Source organism: Telopea speciosissima, chromosome 2 (genome assembly GCF_018873765.1).
Source record: "Telopea speciosissima isolate NSW1024214 ecotype Mountain lineage chromosome 2, Tspe_v1, whole genome shotgun sequence".
Classification (NCBI taxonomy): Eukaryota; Viridiplantae; Streptophyta; class Magnoliopsida; order Proteales; family Proteaceae; genus Telopea; species Telopea speciosissima.
This window is the reverse complement of record NC_057917.1, coordinates 16,362,045-16,371,524: the sequence shown is the minus strand read 5'-3', so window position 1 is coordinate 16,371,524 and position 9,480 is coordinate 16,362,045. Positions and strand designations below refer to the sequence as shown.

Genomic DNA, 9,480 nt, shown 5'->3' with positions numbered 1-9,480 from the left:
CCATTTTACAGACTATTCTGTTCCTATTTTTACTACTCCATGTAATGCGTGTAAGATTTCTAAGAGCAATAGGCTCCCTTTTACTTCTTCAAATTCTGTTAGTTCAGCTCCCCTTGAGCTGATCCACTGTGATCTATGGGGGCCTGCTCCAATGGCTTATCATGATGGGTTCCGGTATTACATACTGTTTGTGGATGATTTCAGCCGTTATAACTGGCTATATCCATTAGCTCTTAAATCTGATTTACTGTTTATCTTTACAGCCTTTAACTCTCAGGTTGAAAATTTCTTTGGTTTCAAAATTAAGTCCTTACAGACTGATGGGGGTGGTGAGTTTCAGAAACTCCAATCTCTTCTTTCTTTACATGGCATCTCGCATAGGCTTTCCTGTCCACATACCTAGGCCCAAAATGGCCTAGCCGAACGTAAGCACCGTCATATAACTGAAACGGGCTTGGCTCTTCTCTTCCATGCCCATTTACCACCAGCATTTTGGACCTATGCCTTCACTACAACCGTATACTTGATAAACAGAATGCCATCACCTACCATTAATAACAACAATCCTTTGCGCCTTCTCTTTAATAAAGACCCAGATTATAGCTTCCTTCGCACCTTTGGGTGCCTGTGCTATCCTTGGCTAAGGCCATACTCTAGGCATAAATTAGATCCAAGATCCACTCCATGTATTTTCTTGGGTTACTCCCTCAATCACAAGGGATATCGGTGTTATGATGCAACCAACAACAAGTTCTACATATCTCGTCATGTAGTCTTTAAGGAATCCATTTTTCCATTTTCAAACTCCTTTAAGCCTGCTGCTACTTCTTCTTCTACTATTATTCCTGCTCAGTGGTATATTGCTTCTTCCACAGTTTTGTTGCCTTATGATAAGCCCATTCGGGCTCAGCCCACAACCGCACCTGAGGCTGCTCCATTTCTCAGTGCGGGCCCTACTGCATCTAACCCATTTCCTAGTTTACCTGATGTCTCTCCTAACCCATCTCCATGCCCAGTGAACAATAGTTCTGCAGGACCAGCTCTTACTTCTACAGGCCCAATAACTAATGATCTTGCAGGCCCAGCATCTCTAGTTCCTGCACAGCCTGTGGCCTGTACACATAAAATGCAAACTCGTTCACAGAGAGGCCTATTGTGACCTCCTATTCGGTTAAACCTAGCTGCACCTATGCACTCAACACCTGAAACTGAGCCTACGTGTTACACGCAAGCAATAAAATAAGCCCATTGGCAGGCTGCAATGGAGGATGAGCTCACTGCTCTTATGCACAACAAGACTTGGACATTGGTTCTATCTCATTCTAGTCAAAATGTAGTGGGCTGTAAGTGGGTATTTCGAATAAAAAGAAAATCTGATGGTTCGATCGAACGGTACAAGGCTCGATTAGTGGCCAAGGGCTACCATCAACGGCCTGGTCTGAATTTTAATGACACATTCAGTCCTATAATTAAGCCCGCAACTATTCGTGTGATCCTTTCTCTTGCGGTTACCAACGGATGACCACTACGCCAATTAGATGTCCAAAACGCATTCTTACATGGCATGCTAGAGGAAAAGGTGTATATGACTCAGCCTCCCGGGTTTGTAGACCCTACCTGGCCAAATCACGTTTGTCTTCTTCAATGCTCCTTATACGGACTCCGCCAGGCCCCACAGGCTTGGTATACAAGGCTGAGTACGTTTTTGATTGGGCAAGGATTTGTGGCCTCTAAAACCGATATGTCACTGTTTGTGTTTCAGCAAGGTACTGTAGTGCTATATTTTCTCGTGTATGTCGACGATTTGATAATTACAAGCAATTCCTCTAGTGCCATTACGGCTCTTATACAGGCCATGTCCACTGCCTTTGCAATAAAGGACTTAGGTGATTTGCACTACTTCCTGGGCATTGAAGTAAACCGTTCAGCTGATGGACTTTTCCTATCCCAGCGCAAATATGCAACAGATCTTCTAACTAGTTCGGGTATGTTGGAATCCAAGCCCATCTCCACACCCATGGCTACGGGTATGGTTCTCGCTACTGACTCGGGTACACCATTGGTTGATGGATCTGATTATCATCGGATTGTTGGGGCGCTACAATATCTATCCATAACCGCTCTGACCTAGCACATGCAATTAGTAAGCTGTCTCAATTCATGCACAAGCCCACGGACCAGCATTGGGCTGTAGTCACACATGTGCTACACTATGTCAAGTATACAATATCTGATGGGCTCTTCCTTCGGCCTAACTCGTCTCTCTCCTTGACTGCCTATTCCGATGCTGATTGGGTTGGCTGCCCAACGGATCGCCGGTCTACAACAGGTTATGGGATTTTTCTGGGATCACACTTAATCACATGGGCATCTCGAAAATAATGGACAGTCTCTCGGTCCTCCACTGAGGCCGAATATCGGGCCATAGCAGCTGCTGCAACTGAACTTGTATGGGTCCGTTCCTTAAAGAGTTGGGGGTATTCCTTGCCCAGCCACCTACTATATGGTGTGATAATGTTGGAGCCATGTATCTCACCGCAAACCCAGTTTTTCATTCCCAAACAAAACATCTTGAGATTGATTTTCACTTCATACGGGAGATGGTGGCTGCACGTCAACTGGCTGTTCGATATGTATCTATTGTGGATCAGTTAGCGGATCTCTTGACAAAGAGTCTGTCCAGACAACGTTTTCATCTTCTTCGATCCAAGCTAACCGTGGGTTCCCCCCCGGTGCGCTTGCGGGGGCCTGATAGAGATAACCCATCATAGAGTGGACCTAAGTCCCTCTGGTGTATATTCTCCCATGTGATCTGTTGAGTCAGTTATGCCAGGTGGCACATCTTGTAAAGGCTATATATATGTAAACAGTAACACTTGATTAAATGAGAAAGTCTTTGATTCATATCACACACATGGCCGCTGCTGCGCCAGCAGCGTCACACGATGGCACAGCAGCACTACAGTGCACAGCAGCGGATAAAGGTCCCGGTTGTGTCCCCTCTCACAAGGAGTTACAAAAGTCATAAAACCCCACTCCTATTTTAATGCATTGAAATTATCATCCTCTCACATGCACGGCTTACACAGCGAAAAAGATCATGTGCATCCAGGCAGCCGGGCTGCATGTGCAGTGCCAGGCTTAAGGTGGCACGTTTTGACCACCTTACCCTTGCTCGGGCAAGGTACTTAGGTAGGGGTAAGGCGGTCAAAGCGCACCGCCTTGAGTCTGACGCTGCACATGCAGCCCGGCTGCCCGGATGTACAGGAGCCTTACACAGCTATGTATGAAAACTGTCCCCTTTTTATTTTCTAAACTTTGTTGACGATTGATTTTTTTTTTTTTTTTTTGACGATTACAAACTGATATACAAAGAGGGATTAATCATATCCAACCCGATTGTTGTAACCGGACTTATTTGTCCATCTCATTTTACTCATCAACTTTTTAGTGTTAATGATTTTTTTTTGGTTAATTTCATCCTTCCTTATCCCTCTTCTCTTCTTATCTAGGATCGGGATCGTCTCCAATTAGAAGATCGCCCAATGATTACCCAATGAGATATCGAACAGCTCAGCTGGGCTGGCTGGCATACAACCCGGTGCGTACCCAGCCAGCCCAACCGTCAGATGCTCATTGGGTGATGCCCTCGTTGGAGAGGATCTGGATCCTCTTATCTGTCTCCAACTCCCCCTCTTCTTCACCTCTCCATCTCCAATAAAAATCCTCGAAGCGTTCAACACACAAACATTGACCCGAAACAAAGGGCTCACCAACGTTGGTCAATCCACACTCCCTGACCCCATGATTCTTAAATCTCTAACGGTGATCAATTTCTTTGTCAATTTCGGACGAGAAGCATGGATATGAGGGATTGTTTCTGCAGTTGAAAGGGATCGTTTCTGCAGTTGAAAGAGCATCAACCAACAGCAGAAAATTTTCAAATCCTTCACTCACCCTCTCTGTGTACAACAGTAACCCCGCTCTGTAATTTCCCATCCCCGCCCCATCTTGATTGAGGTATCGGTTTTCTTCCCTGCAGTCCTTTCATTAGGACTTGACTTCCATTGCTCCTTATTTTTTACTATTAAATAATCAACAAAAGAAGGAAGCATTCTCTTTGGCCACTTCTTCTTTTCCCTTGTGGGTTGAAAAAGTGAGCTAGTTGGGAAGTTGCAATAGATATACCTTCCTTATGTTTTTTCATTAGGTGTTAGATAAGCATTCCAATCTCCTGCGACCAACCAAGGATGAGAGATAAAAACAGATAACTGCTCCAATGAGTGCCACTGTGATGCACAGATGGTAGGATTGTAATTGAGATCGGCAAAAGTTAGATGCCATGATTGGTTTTAACCAAAGGTAAAAAAACACTACATGGAGTTGAACATCATTACACCAAAGAAGGAGAATACCACCAGAGCCATTCTGTGTTGGCGAGCAAAGAATATGGTCAAAATTTGTAAATCTGCAAAAGAGAATGAAAACTGGAATTGTTTTCCTTGGTCTCAAAGAGAAAAAACACAAAGTAGGACGATGATAGCTAGGACCAAGGGTAAAAAAGTTTAAAAAATAAAAATAAAAAAAAAATCAAATTTTAAAGAGAAAGAAGGGTAAATTCATTTGATCCGAATCGATACATGCTGATTTGGATTGATATCAAATCAATATCGACTGAGACCAATACCATATCCGATACCATACTCAGTAGCGATTCCTAAATCCTTGTTTGGAAGCCCTTGGGTCGCTTTAAAATGCATTGATTCCAAAAAGGATTGGTCCTATAGAGAACACAAAGGGTGCCTGGGTCGTCTCTTTAGCAACACTCGGTCTGTACTCTGTACTGTATGTCATCAATGCATTGCCTAAGCTAGCGCAAGGTATGGTAATTAGTAAGGTCATCACAACCTGGTGAAGGTGAAACCTTTGGTTGAGCCCAAAAAGAAAGGCTGGGCCATATGAGGCTCAGACCAACCCAGCCCAATACGTAGCCCCACGAAAATTCTGAAGTCCAAATGTACAACACAGTTGGTTGTACCATTTAAAGCCAACAAAATAAAAGGGCAAAAGTTGCTTTAGATAGGCTGACTTGATAAGTTTATCAAAGTGATTCACAATTTTTAGTCATGTGATGAGATGATGTGATAATTTTGATCGTTGGATAAATAGGTATGGGATTGGATTAGCCACATGTCAATTTTCAGGACTTAATTCAATCAAATCTCCTACCATATATGGCATGCATCCTTGTATTTTTAGCCGTCCATGTACACCCATACGCCCTCTTTTTGTTTTTTTGACACAGAAACCCCGCAGAGGGGGAGACGGTTTATTCTTCCTCAATGGGGGAAAAAAATTTGGTTACAATAGACGTGAGAGATTCAGGATATGAGTTCTCCCACCAACTAAACTTAGGAAAACAAACAGCCCATTTAGCAATATTATGGGCTCAAAAATTGCACTTTCTTGGAATGAAGAAAAACACACAACTATGGAAGCCTTGTTGAAGATGCCTAATATCTTGGACAACAGACAAGATCGACAAATTTAGCAGTCGATCAGAATGAACAATATCCTCAATTAATACTTGGCAATCTGAGAACAATGCGACCTTGTGATAGCCCTTTGACTTGGCCAATACAAGACCAAGTCTCAAGGCAAGGGCCTCACCCACCAAAGCAGGAGCTGGGGCCAAATGATTTGAAGCTACCCAACAGATTTTTTTAGCTTCATTGACAGCAATGCACCCTATTCCCATTGCTTTTGGATTACTTGATAATCCCACATCAGTGAAGATAGAGATACAATGGGAAGGATGGATGAAAGAAGGCTCAACCAAATTACCTGTGCTGTCTGGAGGCACAATATTCTGGTGATGTTGGATTTCCATGAAATAGAGAGAAATGTGAGAAATCCAAGTCTTTAGATCAAGGACAACTCCATGAAACACAAAGGAATTCCTTGATTTCCAAATTTCCCAACATGTAAGCGCATGAAGTAGGACACTTGATTTCTTATCCGATTTGGAAAGACCATCCCTTGGGTTACTCCAAGACAAAATTCACTCATACATACTCTTACTTAGGTCCATAGATGTTTGTCGGGCTGCAGGACTAACAAACCACAATTGCCTTGCTTTATGACAATAAATGAGGGAATGCTCAATAGACTCAGGTTCCTCCTCACAAAGAGGGCATGCATCAGTAGTACACATATTCCTCCTCATTCTGTTGGAATTGACCGCTAATGCACTGTTGACCAACTTCCACACAAATACCTTAATTTTTGGAGGTACCCACGAATTCCAAATGCTTTTCCATACTGTCTTTGGAATATTAAAAGCTCGAATGGCTGACTGAGATTGTAATTGTAAATGGGATTCAGCTAGCTACTCCAGTGAACGTACGCCCTCTTGTAGTCTTTATATTTTCATTGCTTTATTTTTTCATTTGACAAACTTTGTTTCGGCTGAAATGCGATATGTAACCTGGGAACCTTAAGGTCTATTGGTCCACAAAATTTTGTCTTTCAATCTACCATATGACTTAAACTTGGCCTATCCAGACAAGAGACCCATCCTCACTAAGCCCACCTGAATAAATAAAAGCATTTGTTGAAGAAAAAATAAGGGTGTCAATTGAGACGGTTCTAGTTAATTGGGATAAATCCTAATCAGTTCGCCTATGTCCATGTATGTGTACCAATACTCTAGACAATATTGTGTATTCACCCAATGCTGAAAAGGAATAGACGGTTTAGATTAAAAAATTGTAAAAATGGACGGTACAAATTTATCTTGTGATTTATAGGTACATGATCAGTTCTTGATCAATTAATCAATTTGGTCATATTCTAATTCGAAAATATAAAGAACCCTAATAATTGGGACCAGAACTAACCAATTAATAATCGATTCCAATCGGCTTTGGTTTTTAATTGGTTGGTTCCAATCCCAAATTGACATATAGGCTCTGTTTGTTTCGGTGTAAAACTTTATCTAGAAAATTTTCACTAAAAAAAAATTTGACATGTTGAAAAGTGTTCCAATGTTTGTTTTTTGATGGAAAAAAACATTGAAAAAATTTTACATTTACATAGTAAAATTTACCTAGGAAAACTTTCCAGGTAAAATTTTACGCCGAAACAAACTAAGCTATAGTGAAAATGGTAAAGATGTTTTGGTTGACAATATGATCATTAGAATGAGAGAAGATGTCTTTGTGATTTTGAATGTTCTAGAATCATCTTTTTGTAAACATCGAAATGAGTGGATTTTCACGATCAAGCAAAAGGAAAAGAAATTGCAATTGTTCAAGCTCTGTTTGAATGCAAGGAAAATTGAAGGGAAGTAAAGTAAAAAGTTTCAAACCTAAAATGGGAATTTTTGTAATCAATATTCATATGATTGTATGAATTACTTAAATTTCTAATCATATTTAGTAATACTACTTTTTAGATGTAATTTTAATTTTCCTTTTCAAATATAAGGAATTTAGATAGAAAGTAAAACTATTGACATTAACCATAAGGGTGTTAAAAGGGTCGGTTCGGTTAAACGGTTTGGTTCGATTTAAATTGTTTAATTAAATGCTCTCAATTTTAAAACCATAATCGAACCATTTATTAAACGGTTTCACAGTTTCAGTTTAAATAGTTCGATTTCGATGAACGGTTTTTGTTTTATTTTGGCACATTTATGTACATTTGAGAGTGTTAAACGGTTTATTCGGTTAAACGATCCGATTCGATTTAAACCGTTTAAATGGCCTTAATTTTAAAACAGTTCAATTTGGTTTCGGTGTATCAGGATCGTCTACAAGGAGCAGGGAACGCCCAGGGCACTGCCAGTCGTTGGGCTATGCCACACACATCCCCAGGCGTGCACCGAGATGTGTGCGGTACATCTCAACCATTGGATGCCCCTTGGCAGCACCTTGGGCGCACGCCTCCATGGAGACGAGCTAAATTGGTAATTTTGACACCCTTAATTAGCCGTGTGCATGATTACAAAAGTTTCTTTTTTAAGTTAAAATTTTCCCCTCAATTCCTTTTTAAATTCCCTTGCTATCAACAATGTGATTTCCTAAAACACCCTCATGCGTGATTAAGAAAAGAATCAAGAATTAAATGGTACTATTTAGTATTAGTCAACAGTAGTATGATCTCGAGATCAGGAATTCCCAAAAAGGGTAAAGAAAAGAAAAGAGAAAGTAGTAGAGGAAAGGATTACCCCCAAAAAAAAAAAAAAGTAGTAACTGCAGGAAAAAAAGAGTTTCCACCTTTCTACTAATAATTTTCAATAGAAATTAAAATCTCCATTAACAAACATTGGAAAGGAAAAAAAATTTGCTGCCACCAAAGTTGCATGAATGTTCCTGTTAAGTGTTAACTAAGCTTAGCTTGCAGTCAAAGAAATAAAATAACTCCTTTAGGGTTCATAAATACCCTCTTAATTTATGGTATTTTCCAAAATATCTTTTTTTATTCCATTTCTTTGACTATAAACCGACATTCCTGCAATCTCCGGTGGATCATATCCCTATGCAAGGCGTTTCAATATCAATAATAAATTCAGACAGAAACGGAATTCATAGATACAGGAGATGAAGGAGTGAGACACAACTCAGCATTAACCAAGAATCATAAAAGGCAAAGTCTGAAGAAGGCATCAAATCGCTACTACTTGGCGAAAAGGCCTCCAAAGCCACCAGCCTTCTTCTTGGGTGGAACTGTAACTGAATTCTTATTACGATTTGTGGTGCCACCGTTCTTCTCCTCAGTCTTCTTAAGGATAGGGTCGGTTTCATAAAACTGGTCTTCCTTCTGTAATTTTCCCAGGATCCAATCCAGCGGTCCTTTCTCCTCTCTGTTTCCACCGGATCTCTTCGCCGCCGTCACCTCAAAAACTCTTCCGGTTGCTGTTGCCGGAACGAAAGAGCAATGGTGAATGAAGCCATCGCGCTCTTTATTTCTATTTCTTTTCTTCCTTCCAACTCTTCTCTATGCAGTAGAAAAAGATTATGATCTGCTTCGGAAAATATAACCTTCACGTTTGAGTAAACGAATGTGAGCCGTTAGATGGAAAGACAAGATTTGAGATCATACACAACATGGAAAAGGAAAATTGTGGAACGCCTACAGCATGAATTCTCCACAAGTGTGTTATCCTTAAAAAAAAAATGATTTCAAGAAAATAAATGAGAGCCTTAACCATTGACACGTGGAAATTTTAGATTCCCTTTTTTTTTTGAACTTGTACCCAATGGGAGCCTGCGTGACTGAGTTTCTCTACGCTTTTTGCCTTTACAAGGACTTTGGGTTGAGAAATTTAACCACAAATGCATCATCAATACCTAAACTTAGGTTTTCTTTCGTATGATTACATGAAATATTTTATGGATCATTAATTGAAATTAAGGTATTTGGTATGATTTTCATCTTAATTTTATAAAAAAATTGAAATCAAGTTCACCTAAAAAT

General features: G+C 40.4%; 1 long non-coding RNA gene across 1 annotated transcript; it reads right to left on the bottom strand.

The window, feature by feature from the left end:
• Nucleotides 1-377: 377 nt before the first annotated feature.
• On the bottom strand, nt 378-9,110 carry LOC122652180. The gene is made up of 3 exons (XR_006331563.1): nt 8,681-9,110; nt 3,571-3,572; nt 378-387 (listed from the first exon to the last, which is right to left on the bottom strand). It is a non-coding gene; the product is annotated as an uncharacterized LOC122652180 (long non-coding RNA).
• Nucleotides 9,111-9,480: the final 370 nt, after the last annotated feature.